Source organism: Mustela nivalis (assembly GCF_964662115.1).
Source record: "Mustela nivalis genome assembly, contig: HAP1_SCAFFOLD_1098, whole genome shotgun sequence".
Lineage (NCBI taxonomy): Eukaryota > Metazoa > Chordata > Mammalia > Carnivora > Mustelidae > Mustela > Mustela nivalis.
The window spans coordinates 114073-138469 of record NW_028135566.1 but is presented as its reverse complement, the minus strand read 5'-3'; the positions used below and the strand labels follow the sequence as shown (position 1 = coordinate 138469).

Genomic DNA, 24397 nt, shown 5'->3' with positions numbered 1-24397 from the left:
TACACTTTTATTCTAGGGAATAGTTCATATTTTATAGTAAATCTGATTCATATCATGACATTCATCAAAAGAGGAATGAAAAATCGTCAAGTCCTGCCTTGCTAACTGGAAAGGATGCAATTTTTCTTTCAACATTATGAGAAATAATATATAATGAAAATAACTGCCAAGTTAGTTGACACTGGTGAGTGGCATACACTGTTTACCTATAGTATCTTCCACAGAAAAATCTTGAGTATGTCAAAGGTTGTAAAAAAATTGTCTTGAACATTTAAATTTTTTCCCCTCCCTTGAAACTAAGGGGAGGGATTGGCAAGATCACCCACATCTGCTTCTGATCACAGTGAGCTGTGTTAGGTGCAAGGGCTTATGGGAGTTTTCTCACTGGGTTCTTTCATTAGGCATCTGTGTAAGATGGACACTATTATACTGGGTTTAAAAAATAAAAGACAATTCATGTAGGATGTGACAGGATTTAAATATAGTTCTAAAAGATGTCCATCTTTTTTTTTTTTTTAAACCTTAGGATGTTATTACATGTTTCAATACTTTTTTCCTTTTACATAAAACCTTCATCCAACCTCCTGTAAACTGAACTCACCATAGTTCTTCAGAATCTGCTCCTCTTCCTGTTTCCTTGGTCAACAGGACTAGTATCCTTTGGGTCTCTAAAATCCTCTCTAACAAATCTCCCTCATATGTATATTCTGGGTTCTTCTAGAGTTCAGGTATGAGAACTGCAATGTAAGGTCAAAATGGAATGAATTGCAAAGATTATTTGATACCTGCCTTGTAAAGCATTCAGCTATGGTTCTTGCCTCCTTAAGGAAAGAGAGGAATTAGCTTGGAGCATCAGGATAGTAGAATAAGTAGATTTTTGTGACAGCATTACAAATAAGTTAAAATTCCATTTCTTTCTGCATTCCTCTGCTGCCTAATGTTAGATATCCTCAAATTCCTATTTTCCCATTTGTAATGAGAACAGAACCTCATAGGTGACTGAGGAATTTAAGGAACATAGACATGTATTCTACAGAAAGCATCTACACATTAGGTTCTTGGTACCTTTTAATCTCTTTCTCTACTCATTTGCTTAATTTGTAGCCATGTAGAAGAAATGGAAAGGATAGGAAACCAGACACATAATCTAAAAAGGCACTCCAGGGCGCCTGGGTGGCTCAGTGGGTTAAGCCGCTGCCTTCAGCTCAGGTCATGATCTCAGGGTCCTGGGATCGAGTCCTGCATCGGGCTCTCTGCTCAGCAGGGAGCCTGCTTCCTTCTCTCTCTCTCTGCCTGCCTCTCAGTGTACTTGTAATTTCTCTCTGTCAAATAAATAAATAAAATCTTTAAAAAAAAAAAAAGGCACTCCAGATCTAAAGGAGGGGTCACTTAGAAAGTTAGAAAACTTCCTGGTTGGGGATTATAGTACTGAGAAGATAGAGAAGATGACACTTTAGTGGTGTCACTATCTTTTCTTCACTTAAATCCCAAGAAGAGAACACACTTCTATGTGAAATTCTGGAATCTCTAGCCAAAATTTCATCTCTTTCTATCTCACAAGGTTAAAAAAAATTACAAAACCCCACAAGTGAGTAAGATTGAAGTATTATGGAGATTAGCTTACAGCTCTTTATTGTAATTTGTCACAAGTAATTAATATGAAAAATTGGGCATTTTATATTATTGCCTATTACAAATCATGAGGAATTGTTCTTACAGCTCACCTCAGCACAGACAGATCTAAGACAATCAAGATTTGGTTGTGACTAATGGCTCTGGGTCACTATTTGGCTTTCAAGCAGAGCTGCCCCAGAGACTTTCAGAATACATTTGCCTCTTCAGCTGAGGTCCAGAAACATTGCCTTACTATAAACTGGATTGACATGGGAAGAGCACTTGGGAAACAACATAGTTGTCAGTAATGGGAAGAACACAGGAATTTACTTATTTAAATGAAACTGTAGCCCATGTTTCATTCAGCATCTGTATTTGAGATTGTTATTCTGTCTTCAATCATTTATTACTCATCATTGACTACCCTCACATGTGAAAAACAATTCTGATTCAGAAAACCCCAAAACGGTAAGGTACGATTCCTGAAATACTGTAGCTAAATAATGGTAACTATGGTAGAATAGAAATTAAGACCTGGGTTAAAATTCTGCCTCCATCATTTTGGCTAGAATTTTGATTTTACGTAACTTAGATACTGGATTCTCTGTACACTTTCTTGTCTATCTTCTTTATTTGCTTTTATGTCTGCATATTCTGTTATTCTAGATTGTAATTTTTAACTTCCATAAAGATATGTAGGCTGTTACACAGTTCCATGACATATATGATTTTAATGATCTGATCTTTGGAGCCATTACTCCTACAGAACTGTAGCCCATGTTTCATTCAGCATCTGTATTTGAGATTGTTATTCTGTCTTCAATCATTTATTACTCATCATTGACTACCCTCACATGTGAAAAACAATTCTGATTCAGAAAGCCCTAAACAACTGTCTCAAGAAATTTCCCTTTGGATTCATTATTATTAATTCTGACGGAAACAAAACAGCCTAGGATTTGTGAACCTCATATTACAGAAAATTTTGCTCTACAGTCATATGAAGTTAAAACTGAAATCACTTCCAGGAAAGAGTCCTTTTCTTATTTTTTAAACATTGAGATTATATATAGTTGATTAAAACTAATTTGCTTTAATTCAATTTCCAATAGTTTATTATAATATTGACTTTCCCTTCTAATAAAGTCTATTGACCCAAAATTAAGTATTACAAAAATAAATAGAATAAAGCACATAACCAATAGATATTAAATTGGAAAGATAATTACAGATCTTCAATCAGACTGTCCTATCTAATGGGGCTATACGAAAGCCAACTTGTTAAAGGACATTAAATTGTGTTTTATGTTCATTTCTGACCTACTCTCTCCCTAAACCCTTCCCCCTACTATTGGCACCTAGCCAATTAATGGCTGCACTGCTTGTTGAAAATTGGGTTGCCACAAAGGCTTAATTGGAAACCTCTGTCCCTCTGTTGGAGAAAGGCTAGTGATAACTCCGATGCAGATGGAACCATAAAGTGCCCTCCCCTCAGGATTTCAGGATGCTGGAAAGGGGATTTTCACAGGTCTTTAATCATGATCCACCCAAGGAAATGCACCCAATCTTACTGCATAAACTGTTTATTTTAGTTTTCGTGTTTGTAATTACTTGTTATCCTCCACTTCTGTCACACTGTCAACATATTAACTTCAGCAGTGCTCAGAAGGGAATTAACTATTCTGGAAAATAAACCGGATAACTCTGTAAGGCTCTCAGAAAGAGAGCCTTGTTGAAGAAATAAAAATACAGTGAATCACATGAAATTCTACCTCCTTGCCCTCCCTGCCCTTAGTGAAGCTGTGACAATGGATTCAAAGTTTGTTCTCTTTTTGTGAAATTCCAATATAAGTAGGTATTAAGGTGTTACAGCAGATTAAGATTATATGGACCTGAGAGATAACCTAGTCACACTTTTTATCTAAAACACCATTTCTCACTCCTGGAGTTCTCATTAAATATTCATCTTTCATATCCATTCAAACACCTAGATAAATGAATTCGCTTGTTCATTTTCACTGTCATTACTACAGCCCAAACTAACACTGTTCCCTGATTAAACTCTTGCGATATCCTCCTAGTTACTACTTTCTTATTCTCAGCCTGACCTGTTCTCCTCTCAGTGGCTGGAATGATCTCTTGAAATCAATCCGTGTCACTTCTCTTCTTGGATGATTACTCTTCTTCATGTTAAAATAAAAACCAGCATCTCATGGAACCCTCCAGGATCTGGATTCTGCACAACCTTCTGGTCCAATCTAAGAATACTTCTCCCTGTCATGACACTTCTTCATCCATACTGACTTTCTTTTTGTTTCTTATTTACAATGAGAAACTTTTTCTCTCCTGTTTTTTGCTTCCTCTGCCTCTTCATTTGGCAGGCTCCTCAGTTAGAACATTGCCTCCATACAGAGCAGACTTCCTAGAGTCTCCGACTAGCCTACTTCTTCTGCTGCTGAGGAAGCAGAAGGCTAGCTGAAAACAAAACACAAGCTGACACCCTGCAACACTTCCCCGCCCCCCCACCCCCCTGCAACACACTCTGGGGGGGATAAGTGTGATACTCTTCCAGGAAGCTCCTGACTATCTTAATATTATTGCTTTACCAGAGGGAAAAAGAACCTTAACTTGACAATGGCAAGGCCTCCAGTATCTTGTAGGTCCTCTTTAGCATCTGAAAGTTCTTTTGAAAATGTCCCTTTTCCCTTATCTCCCCCAACCCCATAACATATAATCAGTTGCCCCTCATAACCCCAGTGCAGCTCTTTCTGCCTCTGGGTCCTGTCCCTGTACTTTAATAAAGCCATGTTTTTGCACCAAAGGTGTCTCAAGTCTCAAGAATTCTTTCTTGGCCAATGGCTCAGGACCTCTCCCCATCAAACCTCGCCTATATTCCAAAACCACATCACCACTACAAGTTATTATAGATCTTGCACATATGTTTCATTGAGTTTATCATAATATAAACGTAGATATTTCTGTGTATAGGTTTTATATCTCCCCTCCTCAATTGGGCTATAGGCGCCATGAAGTAAGGAATGCTCCTATGTCAGTCTCCATTTTACCCTCGGCACTTTAAAAAGCATCTGGCATGTGGTCTGGCTCAATAAACATTAGTTAATCAAAAGAGTAGCTGAATAAATGGCATTCATTAAAAAATAGCATTTCCAACTACTCCTTTGTGAAATGGATCATCACACAAATGGCACAACAACTTCCATCCATTCTTAGTCTGGTTCCCTAGCTACACACAATTGGTCCTATATGGGTTTTGAAATAGTATATTTCCTTATGCACATACTTCTATTTTTTAGGATGACTTTTACTGTAACTTTATCCACTTTACATAGCATTAGTTTTTAACTGCTAGCTGCTCTCCTCAGTATCTTAATTCCAAGTTACTTCAGGGATTTATATTTAAACCATTATTCACACTCACTTTAACCTGCTTAAATTGCTCAAAGAGGTAAACCTCAGAGCTGATCCTTAAGGTAATTGTCCCTCTTTTTGTTCTCAGGACACTGATTGGTTCTTCAACCTCCCTCACATTTTCCTCTTAGTTTTCCTTTCCCTCTGAACAGCTCCTACTTTTTTGAATTAACAATCATATCCTCTACTCCATTCTATCAATTCTGTACACATTCCCTTGGCAATTTCATCTTCTCCCACAGGTTTCACTAGCACCAATGATTGGTGACTGCCATTCTTTATCTCTTTCTCATATTTAGCTTTGAGTTACAAGGAAGAAGCTTAAACAGCCATCTGAAAGTGTTTCTCAGGACAGTCTTATTTAGTATGCAAAAATATTAATTGGATGCTAGTGCTAGTGGATATAGTTGAAGTTTGTTGAACCGTATACTCACAGTTTATGACATTGGACCTCTGCTCAGTGTCACTGTGGACATCAGATTCGGAGAACTACAGGGCTTTGCCTATCGTCCTACCTGTAGCTTACTTTATTAATGTGTCTATTTTTTTTTTACATGAAAATGACTTATAAAACAGGCATGTAAATATTGCAAGAAACACAAAATGCAAAGCTCAAATGCAAAATATAGGAGGTACAGGAATCAAAATTGGATAGAATTTTTAAAATAGGGTAAAAATAGAAAGCATGAATTTTAACTAGGATTATAATTAGAATAATTATTATTTATCCTAGTAGTCTTATACTTGGGTTCAAAAAATGATAAACAATGCAGAGATGCTTGAGATCTTATTTAAAAACCAGTTCATGCAGAATGAGAACAATTTATTAGACTGCATACTCAATATGATGAACCAGGCACATGGTGTAGTTATAAGAAGAGATGCAATTTTAAGCTAAATCTAAAAATACTTATAAAAATACTAAAAATACGAAATTGAGCAAGTGTATTACTTTTGGCACAGGTCAGGAAACATCTGGGGTCTTGCCTGAAGTTTTGGGGATCGTGTTTTGAGGAAAATATTTATCGAAGTATGCACTAACATGGAAGACCGAAGAACAACGTCTACTATCATTTCCTGTTTGCACACTGACAAGATAAAAATGGAAAACACTACTAAAAAGAGGAAATGCTAAAAGGATGGAGGCTTTATTTCTTTGGAAAATCCTTCCTGGGACTAAGAGTATGTTTTATCATAAAGTAAGCTATTGAAACTACATACAAGGATCTTTTTTTTTTTTTCTTCAATTCATGGTTGGGATTGGTTGTGCTAATAACTTGATATTGCTGATTACATAGATGTTTATATTCTCTCTCCTGTTCTCTTTATGTGGGTGTCCTAGAATCCCAAAACTATGTTAATGTCTGGCAATTTGAAAGCTTATGTTCTATCTACTTATGAAACAAAGCAAAACAAACCTCTAACATTTCATTTTAAGCTTCTTTAAGTAGCAGTTAACTATGGGTTTGGGAATTAGATAGCCCTCAGGGAATTGTGGCTCTGTCACCTTACCAGCATTGTGACCTTGGGCAAGATACTAACCTAAGTTTAGTTTCCTCAGCTGTAAAATGGAGATAACAGTGCCACTAATCCCTTTATTCGCTGATTTGATACACATTCACTGTTCTCCCTATCAACAGTAATTTCCAATTTTATCATCCCAACCTAGGCTTCATTCAAGTTTTGTTTGCTTCTTTGGGTAAACTGACTGTCCCAAATTTTCCCAGTCTCACATTACCCCCCCCCCCCCAAAAAAGAACTAAGCCACATTATTTAATACTGAAATAAATTAGGAGAAGAAAAGAAGTAGCTTGTACCTTTTGAATTTACTAATGTCTTTATCTTATTATTTATAGAAACCAACTACCTCTGAAATCGTCATTTATTAATCATTATTTTTATTTATGAATAAGGTAGCAGAAGTTATATTTTGGATGTTGAAGTTGATTATCTTTCTATTCCATTTACCTCTTTATTGAGATTTTCTCTCAAGCTATCCAGAATTACATCTCCCTTATCTGGTAAGATTACTGCAATATGGACTCAAAAGACATATTCAAATAGGTTTGGGTAGTAATTTTGGTTAAATAGATTAGTGGTGATCAACAGAGCTAGAAAGTAAATTATTAGTCTATATATATTAAAATAATCTAAGAAGAGTTTTGTAGTTAACTGCATATGATGTGATAAGGCAAGACAATATTTTTTTAGAAGTAAAACAAGTTAAATGTAAAAAATAAACATTTGGTTTAACTTTTTTTTTAAGATTTTATTTATTTATTTGACAGACAGAAATCGCAAGTAGGCAGAGAGGCAGGCACAGAGAGAGGAGGAGGCAGGCTCTCTGCTGAGCAGAGAGCCGGATGCTGGGCTGCATCCCAGGACGGTGGGATCATGACCTGAGCCGAAGGCAGAGGCCTTAACCCACTGAGCCACCCAGGTGCCCCAAACATTTGGGTTAAAATAGAAATATGTTCATTCTCTAAATTTTGGTATAATTATCTTCTATTCCAACTGATTAAAAAACACTTATGTTTTAAGTTAAACTTAAAAATGGCTCATCTCATTTGATACAGAAATTTAAGATTCTGATAAGAGTTCTTATATTGGTAAGGGTTTTTAGTATCTAAAAATCACTCAAAGATGAAATAATATATGAAATAATTTTGAAATTATTCACCAATTAGAGAAGGAAATGTTGAACTATCTCAATAAGCTAATCTTTTTGTAATACATTAGTTGACAAGCAATAGACTTCTAGTGTGATAAAAGAAGTTTAAAAAATTCCTATGCAGGGGCCCCTGGGTGGTTCAGTGGGTTAAAGCCTCTGCCTTCGGCTCAGGTCATGATCCCAGGGTCCTGGGATCGAGCCCTGCATTGGGATCTCTGCTCAGCAGGGAGCCTGCCTCCTCCTCTCTCCCTCTGCCTGCCTCTCTGCCTACTTGTAATCTCTTCCTGTCAAATAAAATAAATAAAATCTTAAAAATAAAAAATTCCTATGCAGAGGAATGACATTAGCAAGATGGCCAAATAAGATGCCCCTTGTCTGTATCCCTTCTCCCTGAGCAATAATTTGGCATTCATCCACAAAGAGCCTTTGTGGGAGCGTGGGATTCAGCACAATACATCAAAAGACTCAGTGTGAATCCTACTGAACTCTGCCTTGTGAAATGGGCACGCAGATATCAGTCCCACCTTGAGCCCTGAGGTGGCTCATAAAATGGTTCTAGTCCTTCTCAACTATAGTTCAGTAGCCTCTGGAGAACTCTGGCTTTAGATAATTAGCCCATGGTGGAGAGAGTTTTTGTGGAGTCCAGAAGACCAGTGGAGAATTTCCTGCACACCATTAGAGAAAAACAACATCCAAGTTTGGACACACTAGATAAAAGAAGAGAAACCATTTGGCTTTTCTCACATCACCTGTCTCATAATGTGGCAGAGCTCAAGGTCAAAAGAAACCTTTTCAGCCATGATTTCTTCTGCGTGGGAAAGTGAGAAGATGCAAGTGAGTTTCCAATTTCCCTAGCTGTGTGGGACACTGCCAAAGAGGGCCATTTTTCTCGTCTCATCCACAATTCTGAGTCATGAGCTGTACAACCAGGGGGAAGTGAGCTTATGGGAGAACAGCACCCAGGGCTCTGAATATATCTAAAGGTATGTAGATCCTACAAAAGGTGTCATAGACTCCTTTGGGAGTCCCACCCATGGGCCACAGATATGCCTTACTTGTGCATTTCCCCAGATAGCCCATAGGCACCCCAGTATTCCACATGCCTTACCCATACATTTCCCCACCCCATGAGAGTGGCTCCCTGTGGGCCCTCCCCAGGGGCTGTGAAAGCAAGTTTTCACTAATGGATAGTGAACAGGCACAGAAAGACAGCGAAATCTGGAGCCTTTACATTGCCTTGGAGAAGCAAAAGGGAAGATGTTGGCACCTGGCATTATGTATTACAAGAAAACATACAATCCTAAGAATTCTGTCACAGGAAGGAGCAATAAGTGCAGGTTAGATGCATCTGTAAAAGGGTCTGAGAAAGTCTCAGAATCCCTAGCAGGGCTAACAGAAGGTTTTTCTCTCTGGAGGGAGTTAGTACTAACTAGAGGAGGTGACTGCTACTTCAAATGTGAGAATAGCAATGCAAGACTTTAAGGAACATGAAAAATCAATGAAACATGACATCAACAAAGGATCATAGTATTCTTCTAGTAACTGACCCCCAAAGAAATGGAGATGTGCAATTTATCCAATTAAGAATTCAAAATAGTTCGTTCACAAAGTTCAGTGAGCTGTAAGAAAACAGACAATTCATTGAAACCAGGAAAACAATACACACACAAAATGAGAAGTTTAATGAAGAAATCAGAATCACAAAAAAAAAAAAAAAAAAAAAAGGAAGGAAGAAAGAAAGAAAGAAGAAACTATCTCAGGAGCTGAAGAATACAACGAATGAAATGAAAAATGTAAAGCAGAAATAAATGAAATAGAGATTAGGAAAACAACAGAAAAGATTAATGAAACTAAGAACTTTTTTTTTTTTTAAGATTAACTCTACTTCTAAACCTTTAGCTAAACTAAGAAAGAGAAAATTTAAACAAAATCAGAAATGCAGGAGGAAACTTTGCAACTGATATTACAAAAGAAAAGCAAAGGATCATGAGAGACTACTATAGACAATTATATACTAACAAATTGGATAACCTAAAAAAAATTCCTAGAAATGCACAACCCACCAAGACTGAATCATGAGGACCCAGAAAATCTAAGCAGACCAACAATGAGGTAAAAGGTTGAATCCGAAACCTCCCAACAAATAAAAGCCCAGAAACAGATGGTTTCATGGGTGAATTTTACCAAATTCATAAAGAAGAATTAATGTCAGTCCTTTTCAAACTCTTCCAAAAAATCAAAGAGGGAACACTCCCAAACTAATTTTATAAGGCCAGCATTACCCTCAAACCCTAGCCAGATAAGGGCACTATAAGAAAAGTATAGGCTAATATTTCTGACAAATATAAATGCAAAACTTCTCAACATGGTATTAGCAAACAGAAGTCAACAGCACAGTAAAAAGATCATACACCATTATCAAGAAGCATTTATCCCTGGGATGCAAGAATGGTCCCATACATACAAATCAATAAATATGATACATCACATTAATAGAATGAGAGATCAAAATTCTATGATGATGTCAAAAAATACAAGAAAATCATCTGACAAAATACAGCATCCATTCATGATAAAAAACACTCAACAAATTGGCTATAGGAATGTACTTTAACTTAATAAAAGCCACAGCAAAAAACCCACAGCTATCATCATACTTAACAGTAAAAGGTTGAAAGCTGGGGTGCCTGGGTGGCTCAGAAGGTTAAGCATCTTCCTTCAACTCATGTCATGATTCCAGAGTCCTGGGATTGAGCCCCATGTTGGTCTCCCTCCTTGGTCAGGAGTCTGCTTCTCCCTCTGCCTCTCCCCATGCTTATGTTCTGTTTCTCTGTCTCTGTGTGTGTGTGTGTGTCAAATGATTAAACAAAATCTTAAAAAAGAAAAACAAAAGGTTGAAAGCTCTCCCTCTAAGATTAAGAACAAGACAAGTGACCCATTCTGACCACTTTTATTGAACACAGTACTGGAGCTATTAACTAGAGCAATTAAGCAAGAAAGGGAAATAAAAGCCATCCAATTTGGAAGGGAAAAAGTCAAAGTAAAGTGTTACAGATGGTATGATCATATATATAGAAAATCTTACAGACTCCACCAAAAAAGAAAAAAAAAAAAAAACTACTGGAGCTAATCAACAAATTCAGTAAAGTTGCAGGATGAAAAAAATCAAGATCAGAAATCAACTGTAATTCTATATACAAACAACATAGAAAATAAATAAAGCAATCCCATTTGCAATAGCATCAAAAACAACAAAATACTAAAAATTAAATTTACCAGGAGGTAAAAAATATGTACACTGAAAACTATATGACTGTGATGAAAGAAACTGAAGACAACACAATATAAAGACATTCCATACTAATGGATCTGAAGAATTCACTTTGCTAAAATGTCAGTACTCTTCATAGCTGTGTAGATTTGATACCAGTCAAAATTCTAATAGAATTTTTCATACAAATAGGAAAAAAAACCTAAAATTTATATAGAAACCCAAAAGACCCTAAATAACCAAAGCAATCTTGAAAAAGAACAAAACTAGAAGTATCACACCTTCTGATTTCAAGCTATATTACAAAGTTATAGTAATGAATACAGCATGGCACTAACATAAAACAGGTGTAGCCAATGGAACACAATAGAGAGCCCAGAAATAAACCCTTATATACAATAATTATTTGACAATTTACCAATAATATTCAGTGGGGACAGGATAGTCTTTTCAATAAATGGTATTGGGAAAACTGGATAATCACATGCAGAAAGATAAAATTGACCTCTATTTTATGCCAGTTACAAAAATTCACCTGGAATGGATTAAAGACTTCAATATAAACTTGAAACCAGAAACACCTCGAAGAAAACACTGGAGAAATGCTTCTTGACATGGGTCTTAACAATCATTTTTTTTCAATATGACACCAAAAGCACATGCAATAAAAGCAAAACAAATAAAACTAAACTAAAAAGCTTCTAAACAGTGAAAATATTAATTAACAAAACGAAAAAAGTAGCCTTAAGAATGGGAGAAAATATTTGTAAACCATATATGTGATAATGGGTTCATATGCAAAATATAAAAGGAACTCATTTAATTCTATATCAAAAAAATCAAAAGAATCCAAACAATCCAATTAAAAAATAGGCAGAGGACATGAACAGACATTTTTCAAAAGAATATATACAGATTTCCAACAGATGCATAAAAAGATGCTATCACTAATCATCAGTAAAATGCAAATCAAAACCACCATCAGATATCACCTCCCACCTGTTAAAATGGCTCATAAAAAATACAAGAAAAAAAAAAAGCATTAGCAAGGATATAGACAAAAGGGAATCCTTGTGTGCTGTTGATGAGAATGGAAACTGATAGAGCCACTATGGAAAACAATAATCTAGTAATCTTAATTCTTAGTATATATCAAAAGAAATGAAATCAGGAGTTTGAAGAGATTTGTATGCCTATGTTCATTGCCACATTATTCACAATAACCAAGATATGAAAATAATCTAAAGGTCTGTTGATGGATGAATGCATAATGAAGATACGGTATAGATATACAATGGAATATTATTAAAGTATAAAAAGGAGGAATTTCTGCCATTTGTGACAACATGGATGGGACCCTGAGGTCATCATGCTAAGTAAAATAAGACAAAGACCAATATTATCTCACATAATATTCTATTATGTAGAATCTGAACAAACTGAAATTCAATCTGAGAGGAGAACGATTGATGCCCAGGGCTGAGAGTGGAGGAAATGGTGAGATGTTGGTCAAAAGTACAAATTTCCAATTATAAGATGAATAAGATCTGGGAATCTAAGGTATAACATGGTGACTATAATTAACAATAGCACATTATATACTTAGAAGTTGGTTAGAGTGAATCTTTAATGTTCTTACCATCCCCTAAATGGTATTTCTGTGAGATGATGGGTTACTTATCCCGATCATGGTAATCATTACACAATACATAAGTGTTCATCAAATTAACACATTGTACACCTTAAACTTATATGATGTTATATATCAATTTTACCACAAGGAAGCTGAAAAAATTTTATGGACTTTTGTAGTTACTTAAGGTATTGACTAATTCAAATCCTTATAAAAAAATCAAAGTTTCTTGATTCCTTTCTCTGAATGTTAAAATAATAGAGTAAAAAAGAATATTGACATAAGTTATATATTAATTTTCTCAAAAAGAAATATAATGACTATCCTGATCAACATCATTGTGTCTCCCCTAAATGTTTTTTTCCATGTGTATGAGGCAATCAGTGTTGCTTATCATGGCAAGATATCAGATGGGGAAGAATTTTTTTCTTCAAATTTGGTATTTTAATATAATAAGACTTTATATGTTTTCATATAATTCATATGCTGATGTATTTTAATAAACAAATAGGAAATTATCGACTGATTTTTAAAATAATGTGTTATTGGTTATGTATTTTGGTACAAGGGATTCTTCAAAGCCCTAACACCCCAAGGAGACAAGATTTTCACAAGTGACATAGATAAAATTTATTGAAAATGAGTTACATATAAGACCAGAATTTTAAGAATTTTTACTTTCTGAAAAATTACAGGAAAGTAGAAAGCAGGTAAAAGAAGCCTGCTCAGGGAAGTTATCATAGGAAGTTAATTACTCTTTGTTGAGTTTATTTCACATGTATTGTCATAGATTTTTCTTTGTTAAATGAAATGCTTTGAGGAGCAACCTAATTTTTTTTTTTTTCTTAACCCCAAACATAGGTAAAATGGATATAAATTCTGGACCAGCTATTGAGAACTTCTACATAACATTAAAATAATCTCCTAACCTAGGAAAACATTTTTAAAGAAAAGCCCATGCAGAGCCATTTTGAATATTTCATACAGTTCAACATCATAAAGATCAATTTCCTTTTGCAGTTTTTAACTATACCAGTCTTCGAGCCAGTGATCTGATTGGTGAGCAGACAACATTATGGGGCTGTAAAGGAAACAATTAGATCAAGATCCAGATCTCATCTTCCGTTCTGATGAAATACTGAAGTCATTTTATTCATTTTAACAGCTTAGAAAAATTATTTGTCTGATTGTTGAGGAATAAGTTGGTGAAAGAAGGATTATAGTAGGGAACTGGACAGTAAGTACCTAACTATAAATGTCCTCCAATTATAATAAATTCTAGTATCAGCTTTAGAATCTCTGCTGGTAAGATACGTTAAAAGCCTCCAGATAATGGTGCTTTTTATGTTTCATTAACCAGTTTTCTTTCTTTTTTTTTTTTTTAAAGATTTTATTTATTTATTTGACAGAGAGAGAGAGAGATCACAAGTAGGCAGAGAGGCAGGCAGAGAGAGGGGGAAGCAGGCTCACTGTTGAGCAGAGAGCCAGATGTGGGGCTTGATCCCAGGACCCTGAGATCATGACCTGAGCCGAAGGCAGAGGCTTAACCCACTGAGCCACCCAGGCGCCCCTCATTAACCAGTTTTCTAGCTTACGTCCCCACTATAGATATAATTGTCTTTGATAAAACTTCATCATTTTATTTGTCACATACATGTATTTGAATCCTCACTGTCTTAACTTAGGCTTTTAGAATTGAAAGGGAAATCAGAGGCCAACTACTGTGTCCAGGAAAGTTCTCAGAAATGATCCTGATAAATTATTTCCAGAGATAGTTGGCCTCTTAATAGTAAAAATCTCAATATCTCACAAGGCAACTCTTGAAGTGGTTAGAGGATTCCAATGCATATCAGAGGATTTATTCTACTGAACAATATTTTCTGCTACTATTTTCCACCAAACTGTCTCAATTCCTCTTATAGAACTGTATATAAGTAAGCTTAATTTCTGCTTCACTGGCACTTCTCTTATTATTTAAATATGGGCTTCATCCCACCCCAGGACAGGCACTTACTGAGTGTCTATAGTTTTATGAGCAATATACTAGCCATCACAAGTTTCTTCAGTCTTCATCTCATGATTTGTCCTAGGGCTTGAATCACCTCTGTTCTCACCAGGCTCCACTCGGGGATTCAAACATCAACAAATATATATCCCACTCACATCATGTATTATGAGTATATGACACACAGGCAAAAGCTCTGTAATCATGTCTTTTACTATATAAGCCTTATATAGTTTCTGAACTCATTACTGTGGTAGAGACAGGCTAATGCTCACCAATTGCATTTACTCTTTTTAGACACATAGGAAGACTATTTCCCAGCATTCATACTTATGCAGGGGCCGTTTAACAGGAAGCTGATGAACATAGAGTGGTCAAAGTGATATAAGGTACTTCCAGGTCTGGCATAGACCCCTGTGTCATTGTCACTCTTTTTTATTTCCAAACCACAATGGAAATGTCACAAGCCTGAGAAAAGCCTGGACCCCTGAGTCATCCTCTGGGCGAAAGCAGTTTAAATGACCTGAGATTCTAATATGAATAGCCTGCATTAAGTCCCTGAGAGTTTGTTTCAATTTTACTGTAACAGTCTAACCTCCTTCTACTGAGTGACTGACGTCTGAAGTGGGGTGCTGTTTTACCCCACTTAGGTTCATGAAATTGGTTTGGCAATTTGGTGGCATGCAAGCTAAAAAGTGATATCAGATCCTAGGAAGACCAAATTCAGTGATATGCCGTGGAAAAAAAATATTAGTAAAAGTTGTTTTACACATTTTTCATACTAAGACTTTAAAATCCAGTGTGTACTTTATACTTACATCACATCTTAGTTTCGACTAGCTACACCTAAATGTTCAGGAGCTGTATATGACTGGTAAGTACACTATCAGACAGTAATTATCTAGCTAAATAGATATAGAATTTTGTAAAGGCTTTGTGTAACAATGGGCCAATTAAAGTTCTCAGTTGAGTAAAGTGATTCAGGAGAGACCAGGTTAGGGTATAGCTATCTCTATTATTAAGGACATCTCTAAGGTGGCTGCCATCATAGAAAGAGACACATAGTGTAGAAAAGCAAATAAATTAGATTTAAAAGTTATATCTTGCAAAGAATATTGAGAGTACTCATTAAAGCACATTGATCAGAAGCTTAATAGCTTTTTTCTGGGAAATGCATCGCCAAGGAAACCCTATGTTCAATTTAAGCATGGCTGACTATAGAAGATTTAAAATCGAGCTTTCAGATCCCAACCTTTCATGGATAAGAATCAGCTTTTAGGTCTATATAGGCCCTGAAGACAGTATATTTCCCAATGCACAAAACAGAGATTAAGATCAATTATTACAGAGATAGATTGGCAAGAGAACAAAGATGCCCTAATCAGGTACCCCACCTTGATTTCTAGTAGGGAGTCCTTTAAAATAACTGTCAAGCTGAATTTCAGAATTACTAAGGAGTGGTGACTCCTATATTTCTCATTTGTTCCATTTTCTGAATGGTAAGCTCTATTGGATTATTCAGTTTCTATTCTATCACTACATGGGATGTGACAAGAGGTATATAACATCTTTTGTTGGGTATAGGTCACTGGATGAAGAATTACAAAATAAAATGGTGAAAACGACTGTAGCTCTATCAAAAAACCACCTATGTAATCACACATTTTCTTATTCTCTGTGACAACTATAAATACTGTGTTGAAGATGACAGCTTCACAAGACAGAAGGAGCCTAGTCCTTGAATTACTGCTTGGAAAAAAGTCACCCAACAGAGTTGCTCAACCTACATCAGATCACGGCGTGAACTAGAATGAATCGCCATGATGTTCAGCCACAAGATTTTTCTTGGTGATGGTTATAGGAGCTAGTGAGAATGACCCTCAGGAACCAGCTTACTCTAGTAAAGCTTCTAGACTTTAGAATCAAAAGGTAGCCACCTTCAGCCACTACTGAGGCACTTTGCATTCCATAGACTAAAGAAAAACAATGCATGAATAAATAATGAGGCAGTAGTTCAAATACCCTAAAGCGTATCAAGCTTGGACTCTCACTTGAAACAAAAGATCAATTGCTTTTCTCATGCACTGGGAATGTAAAGCTGGGAAGTTCAAAGAATATCTTCCTGCTCATGTGTTGTGACTTTAGTGCCCATATGGAAAACCTTTGCTGTCAGTTTCAAGGGTTCATTGAAAATAGCTGGTATCTGACCTGCTTTGATCTCCATCTAATGTTGTTTGTGACTGAATACTTTGTGTCAGTGTGAGTGTGTTTGCAGTCGAGTGTAAACAATGAGGGCTCTTCATTTCTGTGCAGCTTTTCTGTTAGCCTTCCTGTAAGTGGAGCATGGAATTTTGTATGCCCTCTTTTAGCCAGAGTGGCATTGTAGGACGCAAGGGTTGCCTTGGCAACTCCACCTGATTTAAGCAATAAGACACAACAGAGCATGTTTTATGGGGCAATTAATACATGTTTTGGTACATTTCAACCTGATGTTATTTGCTGCCCACAAGGTGCTTATTAATAGTCCTATAAAGCATTTTGCAAACAACATTGCTCTGATAAAAATGGAAGCATTCATTTTAAAAATTCAATTTCAGCAAGAACTCTGTTTTAATTACTTTTCAGAAATGTTTCCATTTTAAGAAAAAGAATCTGATTATTAGCAACCATAGGATGGGTCCCTGAAGAGGACAGAGTACAGGTAAGTTTTGAGGCATCATGCTGCTTTAAAACAGTCTGTTACCATCACAATTTTTATTACATTCAGATATAAAAAGAAACCATGACCAAAGGGGCTTAAGACATTCTGACCAGCAAGTGAATCAAGCCAGTTATAAGTGAAAAATTAAAGTAATAATTGAGGAATGGAGTCACAGATGGTGGGTTAGATATCAGAAAATATAAAAATAAACTTTTCAAGACAGGATGTCCCAAGGGAACTTTTTACAAATATATCAGCATTTCTAGGTCAACAGTATACCTATCAAATATAAGTTGGACAAGAAGGATCATTCATCCCAACATGGATTAAGAATGATATTCCTAGGAAATTGAGGATAAATATCTTCTATGTATCCCCAAGCTTTCATCTGTATCTAACAAAATACATTTTTTAATTTATGGTCTTGGTCCTCAAAGTAGGTGCTACCTATCCCAGCCCACTGTGACCTAAGCCAACAGTCTCTACTTGAGACTCTTTATCATCACCATCGACCAAAGCTGATAGTCTCTAACTCCCATTTTAATTTCCAGGTAGGATGAATCTGAAAACCTGTACTCTGTCATTTTCCATTTTTCTAACTGCGTCCTAATCAGGACAAGGGAATATGAGGTAGGTAGGGTGTGCAGTTTGAGAACATAGGGGACGGAGGTGCTCTTAATGGACAGGATTGAGGGTTATTTTTTTTTTTTTTTTTTTTTTTTTTTTTTAGGATTGAGGGTTATTAAGACAATCTTAACCAACTTTTTTTTTTTTTAAACAGCTAAAGCAAACCCGAGAACAAAAGAAAACACTTACCTTTCTTTGTACATTGAAATACGAGACTAAGGTTCTAAATTAGTGACTTCTAATGTTTATATGAATTACACCTGCCAATATGTACCATTTTAGAAATTAAAACTAAGACTTTAAATTATACTAATTCAATGATAAATCTTTGTTACCATAAAATAACTTTTTATTAAAAGTGCTTTTTCCAGAGGCGCCTGGGTGGCTCAGTGGGTTAAAGCCTCTGCCTTCGGCTCGGGTCATGATCCCAGGGTCCTGGGATTGAGCCCCGCATCGGGCTCCCTGCTCAGCGGGGAGCCTGCTTCCTCCTCTCTCTCTGCCTGCTTCTCTGCCTACTTGTGGTCTCCGTCTCTCAAATAAATAAATAAAATCTTAAAAAAAAAAAAGTGCTTTTTCTAGAACAAAACACATTTGTGAGACAAATGGTATTGTGTTACCTTTCTACAAATCTTGTTAATGTCTAGACAAATATAAGAAAGCTGGATTCTGATATTTGGTTTTTCATTTAATATGGTAGGATATATTGTTGCTAGTAGTACATGCAGACAGTATAGGCTTATGAAGTTGCAAAGGAAGGAGTATTTGAATAGACTTTCTTGGTATTGGTGGATATTGTTCTTTGCAATGGTACCAAAAACATGACTAACAGTTCCTTGTGTCATAAACATTAAAACTATCTGAGTGAATGGTTTGTACCTTCTCATATTTAAATCTATGATACATTTTTTTCTATCTTATATTTTGAATGGATTTTTTACTCATGCCTGATTTTGTAACCTCATGTATTGATCATTTGGAAAATATTGGTTCACTGAGCAATGCTGATCTTCCAAATGCTAACACTATATATTGATTATATAATATCAAAGAAATCACATTTATTAATATCACAGCCAAGCACATAAGAGAAATCTTTATGTAGAGAAGTTCCAAAACTACTGGGCTTTTCTTTGCCACAGAAGTGCCTTTTGTGGATTTTCCATTTCATCAATAAAATATTTTAAAAAAGACATGTACTCAGGGGTAGAAATTCAATAAAATTCATAACTTTTACTGATTTATCAAGGCCATTTTTAAGTGAAGCTGTCCTTGTTTTCTTTCTTTCTTTCTTTCTTTCTTTCTTTCTTTCTTTCTTTCTTCTTTCTTTCTTTCTTTTTCTTTTTTTTTTACATGGGCATGAATAATATATTGACTACTAAGGCAATTTAGTACCACTACTTTGATTTTTGCTGAAGAGCTAGTAACTTCATAGTAAAGAGGCTAGTAGCAACTTACTATTATGAAAACAGTTTTGATGTCAGAAGGTCTCAGGGGTCTGTGGTTTGCATTTTGACTGCAACTATTCTAGAATAACATTTTGTGAAGAAATTAACCCTAAATTTACTTGATTTAAGTAAATGACTGAATTTGCAAATGCAATATAAAATTTTCAGTACTCCTTTAATAGAGGAGACCATAATCAAGCAATACTGAGGAAATGCAAAACTCCTCATTGTAAATAGGAATTTTTAGGCTCAGCATGTGAAAAGAATTATTTTCTTTTGCAGAAAATAACTTTTTATGACAATAATTTTGAAGGATAATTCCTCTGATATGTTTATGGGGGGGTGTATGGCTTTAAAAATGTATTGGTCACAATTGTTCATATTTTCTTACATTTTTTATGTTCATTTGTTATCTGCATGGTATTGATCTTTTGAATTAAGTGTCTCCAAGTTTCAATTTATAAATTTGTTACCTTAAAAAAAAATAAGATCCTTTCATTCTAGGTAGGCCAATTTCTTTTTTAAAAGGTCCATTTAACGATTATTTATTTATTTATTTGACAGACAGAGGTCTTAAGTAGGCAGAGAGGTAGGCAGAGACGGAGAGAGAGGGAAGCAGGCTCTCTGCTGAGCAGAGAGTCCGATGCAGGGCTCAATCCCAGGACCCTGGGATCATGACCTGAGCCGAAGGCAGAGATTTTAACCCAGGTGCCCCCTAGGTAGGCCAATTTCTCCCTTAGAATTTTCTTGGTAAGACATAGTCCTTAGACAATCCTATTTTTTAGACTGGGTTATGACATTTTATAGTTTTAGACAGCCTTGAATAAAGCATTCATGTTCTGAGAACATTGCTGCTATTTTAAAACATGGTATCTGAAGAAAAGAAAAGCATGGTATCTGAAAACTGTATCATAGATCGTAAGTCAAAATAAAATAATAAAACATTTCCAGTCCTTGTGCTTTTGCTATTACAGAAACTACTGTCCTTACAAGCACAAAGGCTAGAGAGACCAGATTATTTTAATACAAAGAATACAAAGTGAGTACAATGAGTACATATCTCATTGAAATAAAATAAACTAGATGTGAGTTTTCTTGGGAGCTTCCGCAGGTATTGGTAGAAGGAACAATCCATGCTAAAGAAGTTAAGGTAGGATCTTTTACTATACTGGCTTATAGAGAAATGAAAAAAGATTCAGGACTGGTTCTTTTAGCATATGTGGATGATGTGTTAGAACCGGGCAGACTCTAATGAGCTGTCAGATGGCCAAATAGTCAGAATTTTCAGTATGCTGGAATAAAGATGAACAAAGGCTTAATGAATTTCTGAAAGGTTTAGCATGGCATCTCTCAAGGTTGTTTTGCTCAATGGAGCAAAACAAAATCATTTAGCATCTATTCTCTCCCCTCAGTGTTGAATGAACTAACTGAAAACACTGAGTTACTGCCAGGAAGAAGTAAACTATGGACACAAGGTTCTACGTCACAGATGCTGGCTGTTTACTCTGCTTGGGGTCTGCATTCTGTTACAACACATCAAGAGAAATCTGGAAAATGATGTATTTCGCAGGAAAGAGATTATGCACTCATGCAAAGAACACATGTAAAGGACATGTAAAGTCATGATTTTGTAGTACATAATCACTGAAGAGTAGAGCTCTTGTTTCCCCTCTAAGGAGAAGGGATAGTTCTCTATCCTTTTTCAATATAGGTGCCATGATTAAAAAAAAAATCTATGTTTAGAGAAACATAACTACACATCATGTGAATCAAAAAGTTGGCTAAAAAGGAAAGAAAATAATTCAATATCTTTACTTGGGGAGCAAGAGGAAAAAGTGGCTACCAACTGAAATTTGGATTAAACTGAAAATTAAAGCATTTTTGCCTAGCATATTTCTTTCTTAAAACTACTTTTGCCTTATTTTGTAAATACATGAAAGAATGGGGGACATATAAATCATCACTGTATGAAAATTCACCAAAGACTGGACTCAATAGATAATTGTGAACAATTCAAGCAATAACCAAACTATATTCTACTCTTCTAATTAGACTAGTTCTCTACCAGTACTAGTTACTAAATGTAAAATGATATGGACACTATGAGAAATGTTAGCCTCTTAAGGTTTACAAGAAAGATATGGCTTTCTCAAATTTTGTATGAGTACCATTGCAGTAAGAAGACTTTATTTAGAATGTATTTACATTGAGGGAAATTTCTATTAGATTTGACTTTGTTTTCAAGGCTGTTACATTACTGTTGAAATAGGATAGGCAAAACAAAAAGTTAAGGTCATATGTACTCATCACATTTTATGATTGTAACAGCAGAAACATGAAATTTTAATTTTAAAAATTCTGATTATATAATGTTATGAAAATAATCTGGGTTATAATATTTTTAAAATTTTCAAGAAAATGAAGCAAATTATTTATTCAAATGAAAAAAGTAGGGATGACAAGATTAAAAGACAACCAAAATTCTGTAACTAGAGGTAGACTTAAATTACTTAAATTCAAATCTGTTAAATGCCTGTGTTATTTTCTCTCCATCACACTAAACTGTTCATTCATATGTTGTGTGGATTTTCATCAAACAAAGCTTCATTTTGAGCCATAAAACTAGAAAATTTCAAATGAATTTTAAAAGTCATATTGAATTATTTAATTAATTATTAAGAGACAGTTCTGAATGAAATCTTGTATATCTCATCCATTGGGATAAATGTTCAACCTTTTCAATCTCACCTGTATGTGTCTACTTTGTACAACTAATTATTACCAGCCCTGAAAAATGTTTTACATGAATTTGCATGTAATAAAGTAACTATCTAAAGAGAAAGCCAAAGAATTAAAGAACTGTAGGATAAGAAGGTATGATTTGGGGTCATACTAATAAATAATGGAATTCATTGTTGTGGTTTATTACAAATACTCCTGTCAAAATTACTTACCTATGGAAAAGAAACCATTGCTTGCCTTTATTGTTAAACCCCTCCAGTGAACTGACAACACAGTCTAAGAAAGACATGCTCATTAGTGGCTCATTACTTAGCTGGATAATTGCTGTTCATATCAGCAACACAAATCACAGAAAAAACTTATTAAAGTAACCTATTAATTTTTTTCCTGACGAGCTTCATTATACAGTATCTTCTCCTAATTAATGTAATCAGTACCATAAAAAATCCAAGATGAAAGAGAACTATTAGGTCATCTGCATTCAACTACCTGGAAATGGAGAGGCTATTCTCTGCAATGACCAGTCCATTAATCTCAAGCAAAGACCCTCAGAGACTCTACCATAAATAACAGCTTTCCCTTTAAAAAGCCCTACCTATGACATTAAGTCTCTTTGCTCCTGAGAAAATTCCTTGATTTCTTTAAGAGGAGACCAGGAGCTAAAACTCAGAGCACCTCCTCCACATGAAACTTTTAATGCCTTCTCACAAACTCCAGTAAAAAGCTCCCAAATCTTCAGATAAATGAAATCTAAAACTACCCTCTTTGCACGGCCTTTAAACAATGTGACCCACACTAGCTTTCCAGTTTCAGCTTCCTCATATTGCCTGCTCTCTTAATTTGAATCATAAAGCTTCAGATAAATCTTCCCAAGTTTTATCTCTCTGAGAGGTTTTCTTGGAGAGTTTTCTCTAGCTTTGCTTTACTCTGTGACATTTATGCGATTTGGAAGGCCAGACTCATTCCCTTCAACTTCACAAATGTGCAGGAAACTTTAGACTTTGGCTAGGAAGTTAGAGTGGATGACTCCAATATTCAGATATTATTTTTTTATTTCTTATCAATCCCTGAGATGTCATCTGTCATTCAGATCATACAGACCAAACAGATAAAATACAAGGTCTAGAATGGGATGATTAACACAGACGTAAAATAAAAACTCAGGGGCACTTGGGTGGCTCAGTGGGTTAAGCCTCTGCCTTCAGCTTAGGTCATGGTCTCAGGGTCCTGGGACCAAGCCCCGCATCCGGCTCCCTTCTCAGCGGGGAGCCTGCTCCCCCCTCTCTGCCCCTCTCTGCCTACTTGTGATCTCTCTGTCAAATAAATAAATAAAATCTTTAAAAAACTAAAATAAAAAATAAAAACTCAAATACTACCTTGATTCTAGACTAGTTGCAGCGTTATCTATGGTTCCCCATTGAACATTAAATGATAGGACCATATCACCAGTAACAGAAAATATTTCTCAGAGTTTACAAACTATTCACAGTAAAGGCCTATTTGTGGAAGACAACTCTGTGCAAGGGTATATAAAGCTAGAAATCTGTTAAGCAGGGCCACAGCCAGAAAATAAAAAGCTGGACTAGAATTGGAGGGTCCTACAAATACTTGAGGCCACAAAGGACAATGTGGTAACAATCCAGGAGTCTAACCCAGTCTATAAAGATCTAGTAAAAACTAAAAGATTATCATCATATTTACTTGAACAATATAATGAGCTTTGAATGATTCATTTGAAATACAGGGTAAAGTACTAGAATTTTGGATATATGATCACTGACCAAAAGGCATAAAATATCAAGAGAACATATATACAGTGATGAGGGAAAAAAATCAACAAATGTTATAAAAAAATAATTACCTAAAGAATGCAGGGAGTCATATTTAATGGCAAGTAAGCATAAGGTAAATAAAGTATGAGGTACTTTTAGGTGTTGAACATTTCTTTCTTTCTTTCTATTTTTTTTTTTTTTAAGATTTTATTTATTTGAGAGAAAGATAGCACATGAGATGGGGGGGTAGAGGCAGAGGGTGAGGAAGTAGCAGATTCCTTCTGAGCAGAGACCCACCCCCACCCCCACCCCACGGCGGGGCTCATTTCCAGGACCCTGAGATCATGACCTGAGCCAATTAGATGCTTAACTGACTGAACCACCCGGGCACCCCAGTATTGAACATTTCTACACAAATATGGAAATCCTTGACCTGTAAGTACGTAAAGGCAGGGAAAAGAAAACCCAGAGACTTGGAAGTATGCAG

The 24397-nt window shown here is 35.6% G+C and overlaps 1 protein-coding gene and 1 long non-coding RNA gene across 2 annotated transcripts in view; one reads left to right on the top strand and one right to left on the bottom strand.

The window, feature by feature from the left end:
- The window catches only part of LOC309857705, a 29033-nt gene extending 22246 nt beyond the window's left edge, over positions 1-6787 (top strand). The window contains exon 3 of the long non-coding RNA XR_014307864.1: positions 6007-6787. This is a non-coding gene — a long non-coding RNA (uncharacterized lncRNA). The remainder of the gene's footprint in view (positions 1-6006) is intronic.
- Positions 1-24397, bottom strand: part of LOC309857704 (GTP-binding protein Rit2) — a 201237-nt gene that overhangs the window by 65433 nt on the left and 111407 nt on the right. The window lies entirely within an intron of this gene.